Here is a 22,236-nt window from a genome sequence, read left to right as displayed (position 1 = left end):
TTAAGAGCATTTAATCTATGAGCAGTCGCTAACAATGTTCATTCTTTTGTTAGATTTTCCAACTGCTTCTTGAACCACTCTTCTGTTTTCACCATCCAACATGCAATATTATAAAAAAAGAAATTCCTATGGAAGATTCGAGAAGATACGTGACGAGTTACGTATATCTGATTTCTTCATATCTCGTTTATTAAAATCCAATATTAAAGTAAATGGTTGCTACAGTAACGCCCTAGCAATAGCAACAAGTTGTTTCCATACGCCGGATAATTAGGTGCCTCTCTCACCAACTTCGGATTCATATCACTTGGAAGATTTGTAATAAATTCGTGAGCAGCATCGGCTTCTTCCTTCGCATATACGATCTGATACATTAAATGACGGATGATATGAAACACAAAATTCTTTGAAACAACATTGAAATTTTTATTCATAGGTTATTATTCACCTCCTATCCTTCATCAAGTGTCTTGCTTTCCATATCTAATATTCTTTATTAGACTAGTTGAAAAATATATGGGTTCTTGATATATATGCACTAATACAATACCTTTAGGATAACTAAAGTTAAGAGATCTAATGTCCCACTTATCAATAGAAATACTCTAGTCGCCATCATAAAACCTGTGTAAAAATTCAATAAATTATTATGTTACATACACAGATTTTATATTCCATATCACATTTTAGAGAAAAAAATTTATATCTGATCTCTAAAATATCTTACCGTTCCGTAAACACAGCATTGATCGATTTACCATTTAAATATAAGACCAGAAAAGAGATAAATGATTTCATTTCCTAATCTGGTTAATGGTCGGACATTCCTTCTATGGAAGTAGAACGTATCTTCAGTTGTAAGGAAGAACAGGAAGTGCCGATATAAGTTTGTTTCATTTCGGATATCGAATGATTAATTATCATGATGAGCGTAGTTTAAATCCTTGTATCTTCTTTGGACGTAATTAGAATTCAGATATCACTCTATTCTGCTTCTCTCCAATACTTTTGGACTATTGGATAACGTTCAGTCTTAGATATCTCTAAAATAATTAAAAGTTTCTGAATTAGTTAAGACTTAGGACAGACGTTCAATTGTTCATTTAAATTGTGCAGTCATCAAAGGTAAACCAAGTTATGCCCTTTTAAGTGATATAAATTTCTTCCTTCAAGAATCAACGAAAAAGGAATTAGTGTGGCACTGGTCACGAAAATCAGTTTCATTTTCATAATATAGACTTGAAATTTTATAATAAATTGTATACTAATGATTACTGATATATATACTTTATGTCGTTATTATCGCTTGGACTGTTTGGAACTCTCCTTTGGGACGTATGAAGTACACAGGCGATTATTTAATGCTTACTTGATTATTACTTGTTCAAAAATTATTGAAAATATGACTTCTATCGGCGACATTCTTGCACAAATCGTAACATTAGAAGACCGAGCCATTTACCGAGGAAGAGCTCGGTGGGATGGATTAATACATTCGGCCGAGATTAATCGATACCACGTATTACACGATATATAGAGCCGAAATGACCTGGGAATTGGGAGGAAATAAATTTTTCCATTGTTTTCTATTAACTGGACAAGATATATACCTCTTTTAATTTCTGTTTATTTCTTTGTTTTCATTCTCGTATTCTTTTCAATTTCTAATTGGAAAATGACTAAAAAATTTTGATAACCGGCCATTATTATTTTTCTTGCTTTTATGGTTAAAAATATTTATCACTAAGTATTCATTTCGAGCAAGACATACTACGTGAAAATTTGTTTCGTAATAATATCTTTTATTCCTTTTCTATCATTTAGGTTAACAAGCATCACCCTTTCTTTATTGTGCATTAGCAAAGGGATATGGTTTCAGAGAAATTCTTTCTTATATTTATTTTCTTTAGTAATATTAGTTAAGATTATTTCCTTTTGCATAATTCATTTCAATACGCTTTACGAAAATCAATGGAAACTTCCTATTCCGCGGTCGAAAAAGCCGAAAAGGAAGATAAGAGTATGAGTGGGGGAAAAGAATTTGTCTATCAATCCCATCTAATTCGACATACTTTTTTCTTGTTAACTACGATATGAAATAATCCATATTGCATTACGGCATATTGCAACAAACGCTTTTGCTACGTTTTATTGATTGCTCCCTACAAAGGATTAATATTAAATGAAAAGAAATTAATTTTTTGGTGACAGTCCCTCCTAATAAACGTATCTCGTGAGCATTATTATTAACATTTATAATTTTCGTCTGTCAAACTTTGGCCAAAAATGTTTTTTACGCAAAAATATTTCTTTTCCGATCTTTTTTTTTCATTCGGTCCTTTAATATTTTCTGTTTTTCTTTACATTTGATAAACAGTGAAGTAAAGCTTCAAGTTACGGGACTAATTTTGAAAAATGAGCCAAAAAATGTTCCATATAACTTACGCATGGAGAGCACATTTCGATTTACACGTTATCGATCGGTGATACTGCATTATCTAAAGTTATGAACCTCTTGCAAAACTTTTCTAGTGCTACTAGGGAATACTACCAATCAACTTGTAGGAATAAATAGCATTTCCTTTTGAAACATCCACTTGTCTCTATCCAATTACCAAATCCAAATCCAAATCTATCCATTTACCTTGTTCTATACCGTGTTCGTGGGTGGTCGATAATAACTAGAAAGAGATACAGGAAGGCAAAGTTTATAATTGCCATTACGACGAACCTTCTCGTGATCGATATAGTTCTATTTTACTAACCTACATTCGAATGGCGGTGCGAGGCTAGGGTATATCCTTTTAAAGGATCCATCAGTAAGCCGCTTTAACAAGAGGATATAATGGATTGATGGCCGAAAGTTTATCGAGGGGTCGTTCGACGGCGTACGCGGATCGTGGTTCGAAGTAGAATATTTGCCCTTATGAGGGAATATCCTTCATAGAAAAGAATATTTCATCTCGGTATCTTTTTGGATTCAATCTTTTTCCATCCTCCAAGGAATTCAAGGCAGTCGAGGAGAGAAAATGAAGATCAATAATAACGTTGACAGCGTTCTTCAGTGGATATCGAATTAATCTTAATTTGGATTGCAATTAATATAAATATAAATATGTATATATATATATATATATATATATATATATATATATATATATATATATATATATATCATAATATTGATTTACATACCGTTGGTAAGATTTGGAACGATAAGGAAAATCTTATGATGATTAACAATGATTCCAAAAGGAAAAATTTGGGAATCAAAGCTGAAGATGAAGAGGAAGTAGAAGGAGTAACAGGAGATGAAGAAGTTGATGGGGACGGTAAATATTACGAGTTCACGCTCGTTTACGATTGAATCGACGTAAGATTTCATCTCGACTACGATAATTCCACAGGTGAATTTAATTCTAATCAAGCGGATGATGGTCTCTCGCCGATCATTGATTTTGCAATTCTCGATTTGAATTCAAATGTTCATAACGCGGTGTATCGTAAGGACGAAGTTGAATGGATCATCCTGATCTTGCGGGAATAATAATAATAATACGGAAATAACAGAGAATAATATCGACAAGAGAAACGAATAATAGTTTCGAAAGCTTATTCATGGATTCAGGAATGAGCTCAGAAGAAATCGAAATGAAACCAAGGTAGGTGTTCAACTTTCAAAATTATTGCTAAACTTTAAGGACGACCAAAGGATTTACCGATTTTTGATATAATAATGAATAAGTTTACATCGCACGAGAAATGTTAATTCCATGCTTTCGTCACCTTGCCATCTTGATTTCATCAGATTAAATTAAGTTTTTATTCGATTAAATTAAAAATAAAAGAAATGTTGAATTAATTTTCTAAATTGCATGTCATAATATTCACGTCGTCTACGTTAAAGGTATATTCATAATATTTCATTCATGTTTTGCACAAAAATACGAATTTCCACGAATTTGTTTGCTGCGTAGCCAGGATTCTCTCGTTAGTACGTTCTGAAGGGATTTAATAAGATAATACTTAAAGATTTTTGCCCCCGTAAGAAAATGAATAAAATTAGATTTTTACAAATTAAAGTGATCGAAAGGATATGGGTATGGAGAATAACCAATAGATGGATTCGTAAGGAGAAAAAGGAATCAAAAACGTATAAGAAGGTTGAAAACAAGCAGAAAATTTCCCTCTACCATAGTATCGATCATAAATTATTGGTAACATTGTGAAGAGATAGTCGAGGTTACTACCCTCGCGAATATATGAAAAAGAGGGGATAGAACAAAACTGCGCACGCTCGACTCTATGTAACAGATTACTAGCTATCTACAGGAGTTGAAACTCTCGTTCACTTCGTATCGAGTCGTCTCTTGAGCAAGTTCCTAGGACTTACAGAAGAGGAAGCACCTAGAGTTATATATTAGTCACTGATCCAAAGCGATAATGGAAATCATCTTCTTAAACAAGATCCCTTCGTTAGGTAAATTTCATTTGTATATAATATTGTCTAATATTGATTCAAGGATTTATTTTCATAAAATTTTTTTCTGTATGTACCGTGCTGTAGATAACTGTATAATTCTGTGTACATATCTATGAGTTTTATTAGAGATACCACATGATATTCCATATTATACAATTTCGTCTTTAATACTACGATATATTGTTTTATAGTATACTATAGAAAATTGTTATTTTTGTATGATTACTTAACACTTTCTTTGACACTGTGCAATTTGTCTTGGGTATATTATTGTATAATATTAGTCAGAGGAAGTAGTATAATTCGGTTTATTTGGATTAAAACTTCGTAAAATATTTGGAACGGTAATATTTGACAGACTATTTTTTAATTACCGGGTTGTTATAAAACTGTGTTTCGATCTATGAATCGCAATGCAATATTAATTTTTAATTATTCTCTTACAGGCACTCTTGCAAGGCACAATTATTAATAGAGGGAGATGACACTATTTTCGCTACTTACTTGGTAAGTTCATTACGTTCTGTTTAAACTTCGCTTATATATTTCCTCTTTTATCTGCTACGTTTGTGAATGGAATTTTCTTTATTCTTTTTAGAAGGTAGACGGATTCGATGTGTACGTAAATACATATACGTATATATATATATATATATATATATATATATATATATATATATATACACACCTCTTCCTCCGTACTGTGTACTTTCTATGTATTAAAGTCTAATTATGTACAAATTTATTTATGTATTTGTCTACAAAATAACCTACTATCTATATCTATCTGAGGATCATCAATGTTGTAAATCGAAATAACATCAAAAAGAAAATGAATAGATAAATTAAAACGAAAAAGGATATTTAAATTAAAGAAGAAAGGGGATATTGATTAAAATGAAAAAAGAAATTTTTATTAAAGAAGAATGTAGAATCGCCGGTTATATTCTTCATTTTCTTGGTACGTTGAATATTATTCAAATTTTATCACGTCTAACGCATGGGTTCATTTACATAAGATTTTTTTTCTTTATATAGCATGCTACAGAAATTTGCATAATTTTATATACGTATCTATGAGCTGTATTAGAGACGCTGTGTTTTATTGTTTTGTATTGTTTTGTAATATAATATTGAAAAATGTATAGAGAATAATATATTACAGAAAATGTATAATATCTTATTATAATTTCTCGTCCTATTTTACGTTTCTTTATTATCATTTTTCACTGTATTTAACATTTAATTCGTTCGTGATGTATTATTGCATAATATTAAGTTATGCATTAAGTCGAGGAGAGAAAAGAGGAGAAAGTGTAATTAGGGTTATGGAAATTAGGATGCTTCTGTTTAGACGTTTATACGATTTATTCGGCTAATCGTATATTAACTAATCGTATATTCAAAATCCTGTTTATTAATTCCGTGATATTATTCCGTGTTTGCTATACCGATGGTATAATACGCTGACGTGACCAAAATACGGATTGATTTGCTTGCTTCATACTAGTTGAACCACTTTTTTTAATTAATCAATTAGAATAGAGATACACGATTCCATTGTAACAAGAAAACTGAGAAACGATCAGACAAGCGGTTTGTAATTTTCTTCATTCTTTGCAGGCAACAGCGAGAGAGCTTCCACGTTCATTCGTCGAAGTGCAAAGGAAAACTGACACGATAATCGTACAAATCAATCATTTTTTGACTTTCCACGTAGCGAACGAGCGTCATATTAAACTTTAAGTCTAGCAGAAAATAAAACAAAATCCTGGCAGGTGTTCCGTAGCGCGTAACATTTTACGGAATTTACTATTCCTTAAATAGTGGTTTATTTAACTCGTACATCTATATAGTTTAAATTATCTAAAGCATTAAGTTTGAAGTTTCCACCTTTTGAAAAAGAGGGCAATCGGCAAAGTCACTCAAAAGTTCGTTTCTGTTGACATTATGTGTATCTACGCAACTCATATGGAACCACCCCGAGAACAAAATTATAAATTATTGAAATTTTAGTTTAAAATTATCTTATGTTCCCCATGCGCTCCGATATTCGTAATGTTTAAGCGAATATAATATCGTTTAAATATTACGATCATGAAAACAATTCATCTGTCGATTATTTATTATTTCTAAGTTGAAATGCTATAATCGTTAGTAAAGTAATAATAATTTTCGATTTTCTAAAGAGCAAGGAAAATGATACAAATTCTATTTTCTTTCAGTAAACGTATAAAAAGCCCCGAATATTTTGATATTTTTCCGTATTTACCATATGTACTCGGCGCCCTTTCGAAAGTTAATCAGCAGCAACACGGCATTTCGTCCCGCAAACGTGGTTCATATTATAACATATTACATAATTGCATTTTGATTTATACAAATTTATATACATCGACGAACAAATTTCTTGCAAAAGAAATCAAAATTCTATTCCACATAATTTTCTGCGATACCCATGATAAGTTTTGAAACAATTCTAGTATACGATTTTGTTGTTTCTCTTAATTTGTCATAAATTTGTTCATAGATTTATTGCAATTAATTGGTTCGAAAAAAAGTAAGGGCAGAGTAGCAGATCAAATTCAATTCGTAATTCATTTGAAAACCTTATTTGTTAATATTTCATAAAATCGGACCATTTCTTTAATATTTTTTAATCTCCAACACTTTCCGAATACATATTTGGTTGCATTCTCTTTATTATTGTTTTTTTTAATAGTAATTTTATGTTCACTTACTTTGAATTTTGCATTTAATTTCCTGGCAAAAAATACATTAAATAATAATAAATAAAATTTTTTTAAATTAAATGAAAAGCAAACATTTTTCAACAGTCGAGATTACATTTATCTTTGTTGCAAAGATATATGAAAGTATGGAATCGGTGTAAGTTGCTTCATTTTACCGAGAAACATTTCTTTACTTCTTTCTTAATGACATCTTTCGTTGTCTTTCAATTTATTTTTCAAGTTGCTCTTTAATTTCATTTTCATTTATCAACATGTAGACAAATGTGTGAATAAATAGGTATGTAAATGTATTAGATTCTAGTATATAGTAAGATATATATATATATATATATATATATATATATATATATTTATATATATATATATACAGATATGAATGTATGTATTTGTGTATATATGTATAGAGTCCGTCTGCCGTGTGAAAAGAACAATCAAAGTTGCATTCATGAACACATCAGCCAGACCAAATGAAGAAAAATTATTTATCCAAATTTTCACGATGCAAACTTTTAGAATTCTGACGAACGCACGATAATGATTCTACGCCTCTCTATTAATAATAGGACTGGCTGTACAAAAGTAATTGGCATAATGATGAATTCAGAGATAAAAAAAGTATGGTTTATTATTGGTATTAAAATATGGTTTATATTATCGAGGGTATGTTGTTTAAAACGATATAGATGATATAGAATTCATTATCGTGGATGGTTCGTGGCCAATATATTATTCTGGGCCTTTCTCTTCTGTAACTCTTAGGAACATGCTTAAATGACGACACAATAAACAAATTGTACTTCCTTTTAAAGGATACAATAAATTCAAGAATGAAATCACAGTTTGTCTTTCGTCTATTTCTATCCCACTATTTTTCATAAATTGATGAGATATTATGTCATCCCCGGTAATTTCATCACAATGTTACAAATAATTTTTATCGATACTACCGTTAAGGAGAAATCCTTCTTTTTTATCTTTCTTTCCATTTTTTTATTTTTTTTCCCCATTAATATCCCTTATCCGTCATTCTACACACGCATATATTTTCTATCCTAATTTCTAAGCCTCTAATTTTCGTCGGTATTTACCAATTCGTATTTATTTATTGTTTGTGAAGAGAATGTTGACATTACCAGGAAATGTGAATATTGAGTATCGTATTTAGAAGGAATTGTAATCTCAATTTCACAGAAAAGTTATCTTTCTATATCACTTATAACTTACAATTTGAGCGATGTCGATCGCTTCATCAAATAACAGTACCAACAAAACAATGTAATAGCTCGCTATTATGTTGAACGAAGTATTACGGAAATGTTTGTTATATGTGCGCTTATTGAGTAATAACATCATTCGAATAACCGATTCGCAAAATAAAAATATTGTGTTAACAGAAATATAATAACATAGCAGCTATACTCCATTATAAGTAATAAGAAATAGACGATTTAAGAAATATAATACTTTCCAAGAAACTAATCGGTTTGAAACATAATATACTAAATATTGGATAACTAGAAGTAGGACTGAATCACTTGTTTAAGTTTTCCTATCAATAGTGAATTTCTAGGAAAATGTACTCCTTCTTATAAAAGCATTAAATCCGTGACGTGGTCCATTGCACTGCAAAAGAGCTGATCGGGTAATTAAAGGATGCATGTAAAGAGTTAATTGAATTACACAGCTAATTGTATCGTCCAACTCTCTGTTTGGTTTTCTGAGGAAAGGACAAATAAAAAAATTCCTTTCTTATTTTCGACCAGACGAGACAAGAGGTGTACGTACCCACGCTCGCAGTACCACGCAGTCATTACCGCCCACCTGAATTGGCTTGAATTAATAAGCTCACAAGAGTACGCGTAGATGGAGGCAGGTAATAACACGTCGTACTAACGATAAGTACGGAGAAGCGTATTACATAGATTCATATCATTAAATCTCAATCAATACTTATTAACAAGAGAATTCGCTCTACGCACAAACAACAAGATTCCTACATTCTTACAATTAGTACATCGTATATTATAAATATTTTGGAAGCCAACTTCGTGAATATTACGATGTACAAATCCAATATTTCTTCCGTTTTTTTTACATTGACAGATTGTTTATATGTATAATAACGATAACACGATTACGTAAGCGTGATACTATCATTTCCCGTAGGACTTTTATGTATTCATCATTATCTCGAAAATCGATAAATGTTTTGATCGTTTCTGCAGGTTTATTCATTTTGAAAGTTAAACATACCTTAGTTCCATTTCCATTTTTTCTCAGCTCATTCTTCAATACATGAATAAACATTCGACTCTCATATTTCTTTCTATTCTCGATATCAGTTTCTGTTATTTGCATATTGTTATTATTATTATTCCCGATATTTCTCGACGATCCATTCAACTTCCTTCTTACGGTACACCGTGTTAGGATGTTCGAGGTCAAATCGAGATTCGCAGAGTCAATATTGGCCAGAAACCAACATCGGTTTGATTAGATTTAAATTTATTTGCGGAATGATCAGCGTCGAGATAAAATCTATTGTCCATTGAATCGTAAACGAGCGTGAACTCATAATCTTTACCCTCACCATCCACTCCTTCATCCCCTGTATCTCCTTTTTCTTCTTCTTCTACTGCAACATTGACACACAGATCTTCTTTTTCGGAATCATTGTTAATCGCCCGAATATTTTCCTTATCGTTCCCAATCTCACCATGGTATTAGAACAAATATGATTATGATATAAGTAATTTTCTAACTAATAGATGTCCAAATTTACATTAGTTCGATGTCCAAGAACATTGTCAATGTTATTATTCATCTTCATTCTCCCTACACGACTGCGTTGAATCCTTTTGATGGTGGAAGAAGATACCATCAGCGCTAAAATATTGTTTTCTACGAAGAAATATTCCCTCATTATAGCAAATATTCCACCATGATCCCCGATTCGCGTGAACCGTCGGACGGCAATCCGACAGACCTTTCGTAACGATATCGATTTCATCCGCTTATAAAGCTGCTTGGCTTTGGATTTTGTGAAAGGATATAGCCTAGGGCGATCGTTCGAACGCAGTTTTGTAAGAGAATATACATGGAACAGGAGATGCTTCGCCGTCATGACCATTAAAAATGTTACCCTTCTATTTCACTTTCTGCCTCTAACCGATCACCTGACAAACATGGAATAGAAGAAGGTATTACGGATATATTCGAAACCATGGACGTTTTAAAAGGAAATGCCTTGCTGCTGATTCATGTACGTTAATTTATAGTATTTCCTAGAAGCACTACAATAGTTTTCGAAGACGTTCATATTCTCAGATAATAAAATATCACCGACCGAAAACATATAATTCAATGTGTACTCTTTATGCATGAGATATATGGCAGTCCTTTTTTTTTTTTTTAATCGATCTATAACGTAAAGAATCAATTTACTGTCTATGAACTGTAACCAAAAGCTGAGAATTTTTAAGGACGAAATGACAAAAAGAAATCGGAAACAAAATATTTTAAACGTAAGACATTTTTGGCCGACGCATGATAGATGGGAATTAGAAATATGTATAATAACGTTCACGAGATACTTCTATCAGGAGAAAATATCACCAAAAAAATTAATTCCTTTTTCTTTAATATTAATCCCTGATAGGGAGCGATCAGTACAACGCAGCTGAAGCGCTTTAACGATACGCAGTAACGTAGTATGGATTATTCCATGGGGTAATTGAAAGGAAAGAGTAAAAGGAACTCGAATTAAGAGGGATTGGTCAACACTTCCGTTTTTCCCCACTCATACCCTTCACGTCACTTTGGACTCTTTTTCACGAGGAATAGGAAGTTTTGATTGATTAGCGTAAGGCGTATTCTTAAGAAATACACAAAAAGAAAAAACTATATTACGAAATAAAGTGTAGAAACATTCGATTTAATTAAAGCAGGAGTAGTGTTGAATTCTACATTTCAAATGGTTTGTCATTATATTCGCGACATTTACTTAAAAAATATTCGAAATATTTAATGTGCGTTTCTCATAAATATTGCAATTTGGACGAAGTAATTGCTGCGTAGCGCGTATTACACTATTGATACGTTTTGGAAAGGTTTTAATGATAATAAATGTACATAATACGTGCTCTTGTACTTATTGTCAAGTACCTTCATTTAAATCCTTCGTCACTACATCTCACCATCCAGTGCGCGCTTATCTGCGCCAGTTCAAGTAGCCGGGTCGAGTGCGCGATCATGTGTGTGTGTACGTATGACTCCTATTTTATTTTTATAACAAGGAAAGTATTTTTTCGTTTGCTTTCCTCTCATCAAACCAACCAGACAATTGGAGAATGGAGCTGTATACTTCAATTGCCTATTTAGATTCATCATTCGATAATGCGGTTACTTATCTTGCCGAGCAATGAACTATTTTCTTAGAAACAAATCGATTTGAAACGTAATATACGAAATATTAGGTAAGTAGAAATACAATGGGACTATGGTTTGCATTCTCCATCTCTTCTGTTCTCAAGTGTATCGAATGATTATTTAAATTGACAGGCTGATCTAAACGTGGACTTAATATTTCGCGTATACTTTCATGCATTTGACTCTATTCTATGAATTTTTTGAACGTTCCGTCAGCTTTAACCCTTTTGCAAGATAAACAGCCCTCAGTTCCATTTCGAGTCTTCACTGATGGAGGTCCCGCTTCCATGATCGAACGTCCCTTGAAGGAACTTTTTCGCACGCGATCGATTATGTCCCCTAGCTAAAACCCACTTCGATCCTTTAGGAAAGGGATATTCCGTCTCTTCATATCATCATTCGAATGAAGCATTCTAAAAGAGCGCCATATGAATCTGGTCAGTGTTCGTAGTCACTGCCTTTACAAATTTCGTCTCCTTCTTGCTGCTTTATTTCAGTTACATAATGAACAGTATATGGATATTTACTGATAATTTAAAGACAAAGGCGATCCTGCAAAAGGAAATGCTTTGCCTTTAAATCTCTCACGTTGGTTTAGAGTAGCTCCAGGAAGAACAAAAAAATTTCGGAAGACGTTGACAATCTTAGATAGTACAATATCGTCGACCGATAATATGTGAATGAAAATGTGCTTTCCATGCAGGAAATAGGTCTATCTTCTATTTTTCTTTCCTTTCTATTTATAAATTGGATCTATAACTAAGGGCCGATGAATTGCTACAAAAACCTCAAAATGTTAAAGCACGTTTAGGTACTTCTCATACTGATCAATTTGCCTATCATATAATTTTTATTAAAACAAAAAGAAATCGGAAAAAAGTACTTTTTCATGAATAACATTTTTAGCCATCGTTTTCCTGAAGGGAATCAGAAATGTGTATTGGAAATTTTAATTGGTTTGCGTACAGCACATTGTAATGAAACACATCAGAGAAAAGACTATATAATGAAAGAAAAATATGAATATGGGGAAAGATATTCTCTGATTCCATATTCCTTATTATTGTGTAATAAAGGAAAAGAAATGATATTTTCAAGAGAGAAGCAAAAAACGAAAATTTATTTCTTATTGATTGTCATTTTTAAGCATACAAATTAAAACAAAATTGAAAATCGTCAATGTTCTTTTGTTAATTTCAAATTGCTAACAGAAAAGAAGAAAAATAAAAAAAATAAAGACGGAAAGTTATATATCGAATTAAAAGAGATTATTAGAGGAGTTTATTTGGTCTAAATTAATTTCATTTTCGAGCTTTCCTTCTGTGAAGCAATGAATACAGGAAAACCTAACTTGCCGGCGCATTCGCGGACGTTAGCTATCAGCAAATCGATGGCAATTTGTTGCGCAAACGTACTTTTACGATTCACATCATATTATGTATCACAACTTTAAAATCAACGAATGAGTTATTATGATATTTAATTTACATAAAGTTCAGGAACGTCTACAAATTTACATATCTTTGTAATAAAATCAAAATTTTATCCCTTATTATTTTCTACCATAAGTATGATACGATATCTTGTTAATTTGGCCATTGCTTTATTCTGCTATTTCAATAGAAAAATACAGGGAAACATGCATTTCTCCAAAAATTGCGTCACAAACACTCGACCCGAGCAAATTTCTCATTAACACTATGGTTCTTTCGGAGGGGCGATACGTGAAAGAGAAGAAGATAATATTGGGAAGCGAAGAACTATGACGAAAGATTTTCTCTGTATATATGTATTTTATTATTGTGCAATTACGGAAATGAATTCTTCGATAACTTGAGCAATATGCATTTGTTTACAAGAATGGAAGGTAATATTTGTAGAAAATGTTTCCAGGAGTATGGAAATAGATAATACTTCCGACGAGAAAATTTTTTACGACAGAAAATTTTGGAATAAGAATTACATAGTACGAAAATTGTAATATCATTAATATCTGATAATATTAGAATTCAATTTTTAAGCATAACCTGGAATATGTAAAGAAGAAACATTACAAATATCGTATACGAATTATGGAATAATTTTGTAACAATCGATGCAATATAACTTCAATAACTGCAATAATTACTATTATGGGGATTATCATTGCAATAACTATTAACAATAATTAATTATATTAGAAGTCATTAGAATTTTACGTGATTATTTCCACTAAAATGGAGACGAATAATTATTCATTTCATTGCAAGATTCATGAGATAATATCTCGTGTACGTAGAGTATATATAAATATAATTACGGAACTATAGAAAGGGGTCAATTTTTCGTCCCCGTGCGTTCTAGCTACAGAATTAGAATCTAGGAAGCTTGGTTTTCTAACGGGACGACGTGTGATTAATTTCTGGAGGGCATTCACTGAGGGAACCAGTAACAGCAATTCATTGCCATACGCGAAATAATCGCTAACTATATATACTTCGTCCATCCAAAAAGAATATCTTTACAAATAATCCAAACGGCGAAATCAATTTCATCAGTAATACAAGTCATTCGTTTATTTCATCAATATCCTTTAAATTTAGCTGTAGTCATTTGTAAAATATCTATTATAAAATTTCATTTCTATATTATAAAAAGGGCATTTAGAAAGCATTTAAAAGGCATCATATACTTTACGTTCGGTAATTATACAATCAAAACGAACGAATGACTTTGATCAGTCTTAAACAATCTACGCAATTGGACCGGTTTTAGAGATATGAGAAACAAATTAAAGGCGAAAGCAATTCCAATAGGCAACATTTATTGCGAAAAATCTGAATTTACCAATATCTAAATTATAATACATTCATAGAAGATACAGGCATTTCAAGTATATTAATCAACGAGCAATGGCTGCTTACATCTTAGAAATGTTTCTTGAAACGATCTTCTGTTTCCACAGTCTAATGTGCTACATTATAAAAGATGAAATTCACATAGAAAATTGGATGAGATACGTGACCAATTAGTTATATCAGTTCTCTTCGTACCTCGTTTATTAAAATCCAGTATTCAAGTGGATGGTTGCTATCGTGATAGCTTAGCAATGGCGACATGTTGTTTCCACACACCAGAAGATTAGGTGTCTTTCTCGCCAAATGGACTCGAACACCATCCGGAGGATTTGTGATGGTTCAATTTCAAATAGCACATCTTCCCTGAAAAAATCAATACATTATTCTAAAATATGCCTATGATACAGATTTCATAACCCACATTATCTTTTAGAATAAAAAATTTATATCTAGTCCCTAAAATATCTAATGACTCCATAAACAAAGGATTGATTGATTTACCATTTAAATATTAGACTAAACAGGAAAACGTTTTCAAACCTTAATCGGGTTGATGGTCAGACATTTGTACTATCCACGTAGTATGTATCGTCGGATGTACGGAAGAAGAGAAGGTGCCAATTTAAATATGTTTCACTTCGGATGTCGAATATTTAAGTATCACGGTGGCCGTAGTTGAAATTCGTGTATCTCCTCTGAAATGCATTACAATTCAGATATTGCTAAATTCGGATCCTTCGCAATAAATATTGCCTATTGGAAAAACGTTTCCCTTTAAGTCGTTTCGGCCATCCCTAAAATAAGTAAGAATTCGTAAATTAGTTATGACCTACGATAGATATTCAATTGTTCATCTAAGTTATGTAGTTATCAAGGATAAATCGGGTTACACCCTTTTAAGTGATATAAAGTACTTTCTTTGAGATGGAACAAGTAACTATTAAGATGATATTCATTAGGAAATTCGGTTTCATTTCCGTAAGGTATAATTGAAATTTTATAATAAATTATATACTAATGATTACTGACAACTTTATCTTATATTGATAACATTAACAAAAGACTATTGAGATTGAACAAATTGTTTCAACCTGAAGAACTATTTTTATAATTACCCTTTGTGACGTATGATGTATAAAAGTAGAAAATATATATAGTAAGGCACTGTCTGGCGTATTGCTAGTTCCACAGCCACCGAAGGAATGACCAACGGTTTTACCGATAGTCCTCTGATATGAGGTTTTCATCCACCACGCCCCGCAGTCGCTATTGGCGCTCACCTTTGCGTCCGAGCAGGCGCTCTCTGCAAAGGTTTATTATGTTTCATGTTGATTAATCAATATTTCCTATTACACGATGGAATGTTCCGGAAATGTCGTAAGCGGCGAAGAAATGGAGTTTTCCATTCATCTCTATTATCTGGTTATGTCGTCATCATTTTTCAACTATGCTCTTATTTCGCTTCGTCTCTATCCCTACTTCAGTTTACAATTTGAAAGTAAAAATCTGTCGTTAAAAGTTTATGTCAATAAGAATTAATTTCGAGTAAAGTATATTGTTTGACATTTTTTTTGTAATATTACTTTCTATTATTTTTCTATTATTTAAGTTAACATGCATCTCTCTTTATTCTGCAGTAGCAATGATATGGATTCATGGGAAAACGTTCGACATATCTATTTCTTTTTCGTAATATCATCTTCCTCTTTTTTAAGTATTTTGTATTTCCACTTCATGTTTTACGCATTTGAATACGATTTGTGGAGGTAAATCGAAATTTTCCATTTCGCGGTCAAACGAGCCGAAAAGGCCGAAAACGATTCGAGTGAGTGGAAACGAGTTTCTCGATAAATCCCTTTTAATTCGTCATATTAATACTGATCCTTTTTCAATACCGTATGAAATAATCCATATTGCACAAATACATATTGAAATAGACACTTCTGTCTCATGTTTCTTGATCGCTTCCTACCAGGGAATAATATTGAATGGAAAGAAATAAATTTTTTTGTTAATGAAAATGTCTTGTGAACGTTATGAGACACATTTTTAATCCCATCTGCATGGGCGACATATCGTCGTCGTCGGCGAAAAATGCTTTCTATGCAAAAAATATTTATTTTCCGATTTCTTCTTGCCACAAGCATAAAAATAGCATAACAGGCGAGATGATCGGCAGGAGCAATATGCAATTGTTCTTTGAAATCATCAGTCTTTTGTTACAGTTCATAGACAGTGACATGATGCTTTATGTTATAGGACGTATTCAAAAAAAGGAAATGGAAATGTACAGTCATATATCTCGTGTATAGAGAACACACATCGAATTACATGTCATCGGTCGATTATATTGCATTATCTAAGATTATAGGTCCTCCAAATGTGTTTTAGTGCTTCCTGGGGATAATAAATAATAAATCAAGATGCTGCATCTAGATGCAAGGCATTTCGTTTTTAACCATACTTCTTGTCTTTAAGCGATCCGTAAGAACATGTTACATACAGTGTTCATTATGCTATCGAGAATACCCAGGAAGAGGAAAACGAAGACAAAATTTCTAATCGCAGGGACGATGAACCTTGATGTGTCTTACATTGCTCCGTTTTACAAAGCTACTTTCGAATGGCGCTAGTGGGACTATGTGGGCGCGCTAGATAATGTGGGCGGGGATACGTGCGCAGTCTTGTAGGCATGCGTGCGTGTATCTCCTCCCTTATTTTGAAAAGAAGAAAGAAGAAAACTTCTTAATTTATCTTTCTCTCGTGAAACTAGGTATATAATTCGATAATACGATTTGCTTTTTCGCTGCATCATTTAATTTGTAAATCGATGTACCACCACTAATTTAGTTCTTTCATACGAACGGGTACTACCGCAGTCTCATATATGTAAACACGATTGTTGATAAATGTTTCCTTTTCCTTTTTTGTAAAAAAAAGTTGTTTACTTTATCATTTACGAGAAAATTAAAAGATATATTCGAAGGAAGAAAAAAGAATTTGTATCAATTTCCTTGCTCTTCGATAAATTAAATATTGTTATTACTATAGTGACGTTTCTAGCATTTCAAATTATTGTCTCTTTAGAAATACTATACAATCGACAGATGAATTGTTTTCATGATCGTAAAATTTAAACGATATTATATTCCCTTAAACTTATTATCCAAACGTCTGCTTTGTTCGACGAGAGGAAAACAAATGCAAAAATATCTGTTTTATTCCCGGGATACGAGACTTATACGCACACACGCCCTTTCAAAGGGATACCTCTACGTACACTCATCCCGTTAACGTGAATAAGCCCACGACCATGCAAAGGTATACGAACGGACGGAGAATAGCAAGAATAATACGTTCAATATGAAGGGATATGACGATAATTATAGGGGAACGTATTAGGCACCTGCAAATCATTATACCTCAATCGTTAACAAGAGGATTCGAGCAAACCAGCAAATTAATTGGTCCAAATCCCTATATTCCTGATGATGTCTATTAAATCTTATGCATATTATTGAAGTACCTGCTGTGAATATTATGATAACCAATTTGGAACATTGAATTAAACGTTTCTTCCCTGTTTAGTAATATTCAACAATTATTTAAACGGAGTGTGATAATCAATTTAATAATTAGTTCATAAATAGTTTAAATAATTATTTAAACGGGTATAACGATGACAGGATGACGTAAACGTACACTGAATATTAAACGCATAATTTAAAAGTGTTCCCGCGCTAACACTATTATATCGAAAAACGGTGAATCTTTTGATCGTACATGCAGATTTAATCATTTTCAAAGATAAACCTGTTTGAGGACCATTTCAATGCCACTTTAATCAAGAATCCATTTGCAACGTCGACCAGCCCATCCACAAATCTGTCTCGACGCACTCGATGATATGCAATGGCTAAAGCCGCTTACCACTCGAACCTTTCAATAAGATATATGCCGTCTCCTCCTACCTCCATTCGAATATCGCTTTGTAAAGTGGATCAATATGAGACACATCAAGGTTCGTCGTCCCTACCATTAGAAATTTTGTATTCGTTTTCCTCTTCTGGGGTATTCTCGATCGCGTAATGAACACTGCATGTAACATGTTCTTACGGATCGCTTAAAGACAAGAAGTATGGTTAAAAACAAATGCCCTGCATCTAGATGCAGCATCTTGATTTATTATTTATTATCCCCAGGAAGCACTGAAACACATTTGGAGGACCGATAATCTTAGATAATGCAATATAATCGACCGATGACATGTAATTCGATGTGTGTTCTCTATACACGAGATATATGAATGTACATTTCCATTTCCTTTTTGAATACGTCCTATAACATAAAGCATCATGTCACTGTCTATGAACTGTAACAAAAGACTGATGATTTCAAAGAACAATTGCATATTGCTCCTGCCGATCATCTCGCCTGTTATGCTATTTTTATGCTTGTGGCAAGAAGAAATCGGAAAATAAATATTTTTTGCATAGAAAGCATTTTTCGCCGACGACGACGATATGTCGATCATGCAGATGGGATTAAAAATGTGTCTCATAATGTTCACAAGACATTTTCATTAACAAAAAAATTTATTTCTTTCCATTCAATATTATTCCCTGGTAGGAAGCGATCAAGAAACATGAGACAGAAGTGTCTATTTCAATATGTATTTGTGCAATAAGGATTATTTCATACGATATTGAAAAAGGATCAGTACTAATATGACGAATTAAAAGGGATTTGTCGAGAACCTCGTTTCCACTCACTCAAATCGTTTTCGGCCTTTTCGTCTCGTTCGACCGCGAAATGGAAAATATCGATTCACCTCCACAAATCGTATTCAAATGCGTAAAACATGAAGTGGAAGTACAAAATACTTAAAAAAGAAGAAGATGATATTACGAAAAAGAAATAAATATGTCGAACGTTTTCCTCTGAATCCATATCATTGCTACTGCAGAATAAAGAGAGATGCATGTTAACTTAAATAATAGAAAAATAATAGAAAGTAATATTACGAAAAAAATGTCAAACAATATTCTTTACTCGAAATTAATTCTTATTGATATAAACTTTTAACGACAAGAACGGGAAGAACATTATTTGCCAATTTTAAAAATTCTTTAGTAGATTTTTACTTTCAAATTGTAAACTGAAGTAGGGATAGAGACGAACCGAAATAAGAGCATAGTTGAAAAATTATGACGACATAACCAGTTAATAGAGATGAATGGAAAACTCCATTTCTTCGCCGCTTGCGACCTTTCCGGAATTTTCCATCGCGTAATAGGAAATATTGATTAATCAACATGAAACGTAATAAACCCTTGCAGAGAGCGCCTGCTCGGACGCGAAGGTAAGCGCCCATAGCGACTCCGGGGAATGGGGGATGAAAACCTCATATCAGAGGACGAGCGGTAAAACCGTTGGTCATTCCTTCGGTGGCTGTGGAACTAGCAATACGCCAGATAGTGCCTTACTATATATATTTTCTACTTTTATACATCATACGTCACAAAGGGTAATTATAAAAATAGTTCATCAGGTTGAAACAATTTGTTCAATCTCAATAGTCTTTTGTTTATGTTATCAATATAAGATAAAGTTATCATTAGTATATAATTTATTATAAAATTTCAATTATACCTTACGGAAATGAAACCGAATTTCCTAATGAATATCATCTTAATAGTTACTTGTTCCATCTCAGAGAAAGTACTTTATATCACTTAAAAGGGTGTAACCCGATTTATCCGTGATAACTACATAACTTAGATGAACAATTGAATATCTATCGTAGGTCATAACTAATCTACGAATTCTTACTTATTTTAGGGATGGCCGAAACGACTTAAAGGGAAACGTTTTTCCAATAGGCAATATTTATTGCGAAGGATCCGAATTTAGCAATATCTGAATTGTAATGCATTTCAGAGGAGATACACGAATTTCAACTACGGCCACCGTGATACTTAAATATTCGACATCCGAAGTGAAACATATTTAAATTGGCACCTTCTCTTCTTCCGTACATCCGACGATACATACTACGTGGATAGTACAAATGTCTGACCATCAACCCGATTAAGGTTTGAAAACGTTTTCCTGTTTAGTCTAATATTTAAATGGTAAATCAATCAATCCTTTGTTTATGGAGTCATTAGATATTTTAGGGACTAGATATAAATTTTTTATTCTAAAAGATAATGTGGGTTATGAAATCTGTATCATAGGCATATTTTAGAATAATGTATTGATTTTTTCAGGGAGGATGTGCTATTTGAAATTGAACCACCACAAATCCTCCGGATGGTGTTCGAGTCCATTTGGCGAGAAAGGCACCTAATCATCTGGTGTGTGGAAACAACATGTCGCCATTGCTAAGCTATCACGATCGCAACCATCCATTTGAATACTGGATTTTAATAAACGAGGTACGAAGATATCTGATATAACTAATTGGTCACGCATCTCATTCAATTTTCTATATGAATTTCATCTTTTATAATGTAGCACATTGGACTGTGGAAACAGAAGATCGTTTCAAGAAACATTTCTAAAATGTAAGCAGCCATTGCTCGTTGATTAATATACTTGAAATGCCTGTATCTTCTATGAATGTATTATAATTTAGATATTGGTAAATTCAGATTTTTCGCAATAAATGTCGCCTATTGGAATTGCTTTCGCCTTTAATTTGTTTCCCATATCTTTAAAACCGGTCCAATTGCGTAGATTGTTTAAGACTGATCAAAGTCATTCGTTCGTTTAAATTGTATAATTACCAAACTTAAAGCAAATGATGCCTTTTAAATGCCTTCTAAATACCCTTTTTATAATATAGAAAGGAAATATTATAATAGATATTTTACAAATGACTACAGCTAAATTTAAAGAATATTGATGTAACAAACGAATGACTAGTATTACTGATGAAATTGATTTCGCCGTTTGGATTATTTGTAAATATATTCTTTGGGACGGACGAAGTATATATAGTTAGCGATTATTTCGCGTATGGCACTCGATTGCTGTTACTGGTTCCTTCAGTGAATGCCATCCAGAAATTAATCACACGTCGTCCCGTTAGAAGACCAAGCGTCCTAGATTTTAATTCTCTAGTTAGTACGCACGGGGACGAGAAATTGCCTCCTTTCTATAGTTCCGTAGTTATATTTATATATACTCTACGTACACGAGAAATTATCTCATGAATCTTGGAAGCTTCCAATGAAATTGACAACTATTCGACTCTTTTTTACTGGAAATAATCGCGTAAAACTCTAATTACTTCTAATATAATTAATTATTGTTAATAGTTATTGCAATGATAATTCCCATAACAGTAATTATTGCAATTATTAAAGTTATATTGCATCGATTGCTACAAAATTATTCCTTAATTCGTATAGGATATTTGTAATATTTCTTCTTTTCCAATTCCATGTTATGCTTAAACATAGTATTCTAATATTATCAGATATTAATGATATTAGCATTTTCGTACTATGTAATTCTTATTCCAATGTCTTTTGTCGTAAAAAAATTTTCTCGTCGAAGATTATATCTACCGCCATACTCCTTGAAAATATTTTCTGCAAATATTACCTTCTTTTCTTGTTAACAAGTCCTTATTTCTCAAGTTACCGAAAAATTCATTTCCGCAATTGCACAATAATAAAATACATGTATACAGAGAAAATCTTTCGTCATAGTTCTCCGCTTCCCA

The 22,236-nt window shown here is 32.4% G+C and overlaps 4 long non-coding RNA genes across 7 annotated transcripts in view; 2 read left to right on the top strand and 2 right to left on the bottom strand.

Annotated features, from left to right (window-relative positions):
• LOC127070236 (uncharacterized) overlaps positions 1–2,582 on the bottom strand; it is a 29,127-nt gene extending 26,545 nt beyond the window's left edge. For 2 of the 4 annotated variants that reach the window (XR_007784418.1, XR_007784419.1), the window contains exons 1-4: positions 1,611–1,625; positions 1,370–1,549; positions 728–1,043; positions 551–624 (exon numbers count right to left, since the gene is read on the bottom strand). This is a non-coding gene — a long non-coding RNA (uncharacterized LOC127070236). Of the gene's footprint in view, positions 1–550; positions 625–727; positions 1,044–1,287; positions 1,550–1,610; positions 1,626–2,445 lie in introns of those variants that run through there. The other 2 variants (XR_007784420.1, XR_007784421.1) reach the window with 2 other exon arrangements.
• Positions 2,583–2,698: 116 nt separating this feature from the next.
• LOC127070237 (uncharacterized) lies at positions 2,699–8,074 on the top strand. The gene is made up of 6 exons (XR_007784422.1): positions 2,699–3,332; positions 3,408–3,662; positions 4,084–4,480; positions 4,930–4,990; positions 5,082–5,444; positions 6,107–8,074. It is a non-coding gene; the product is annotated as an uncharacterized LOC127070237 (long non-coding RNA).
• Positions 8,075–14,450: 6,376 nt separating this feature from the next.
• LOC127070258 (uncharacterized) lies at positions 14,451–15,856 on the bottom strand. The gene is made up of 4 exons (XR_007784445.1): positions 15,617–15,856; positions 15,042–15,295; positions 14,697–14,864; positions 14,451–14,617 (listed from the first exon to the last, which is right to left on the bottom strand). It is a non-coding gene; the product is annotated as an uncharacterized LOC127070258 (long non-coding RNA).
• Positions 15,857–19,872: 4,016 nt separating this feature from the next.
• LOC127070255 (uncharacterized) lies at positions 19,873–21,196 on the top strand. The gene is made up of 4 exons (XR_007784442.1): positions 19,873–20,028; positions 20,343–20,596; positions 20,774–20,941; positions 21,021–21,196. It is a non-coding gene; the product is annotated as an uncharacterized LOC127070255 (long non-coding RNA).
• Positions 21,197–22,236: the final 1,040 nt, after the last annotated feature.

This window comes from Vespula vulgaris, chromosome 17, assembly GCF_905475345.1.
Source record: "Vespula vulgaris chromosome 17, iyVesVulg1.1, whole genome shotgun sequence".
In the NCBI taxonomy this organism is placed as follows: Eukaryota; Metazoa; Arthropoda; class Insecta; order Hymenoptera; family Vespidae; genus Vespula; species Vespula vulgaris.
Note: the sequence above shows the minus strand (reverse complement) of the source record. Positions and strands in the feature narration are given on the sequence as shown.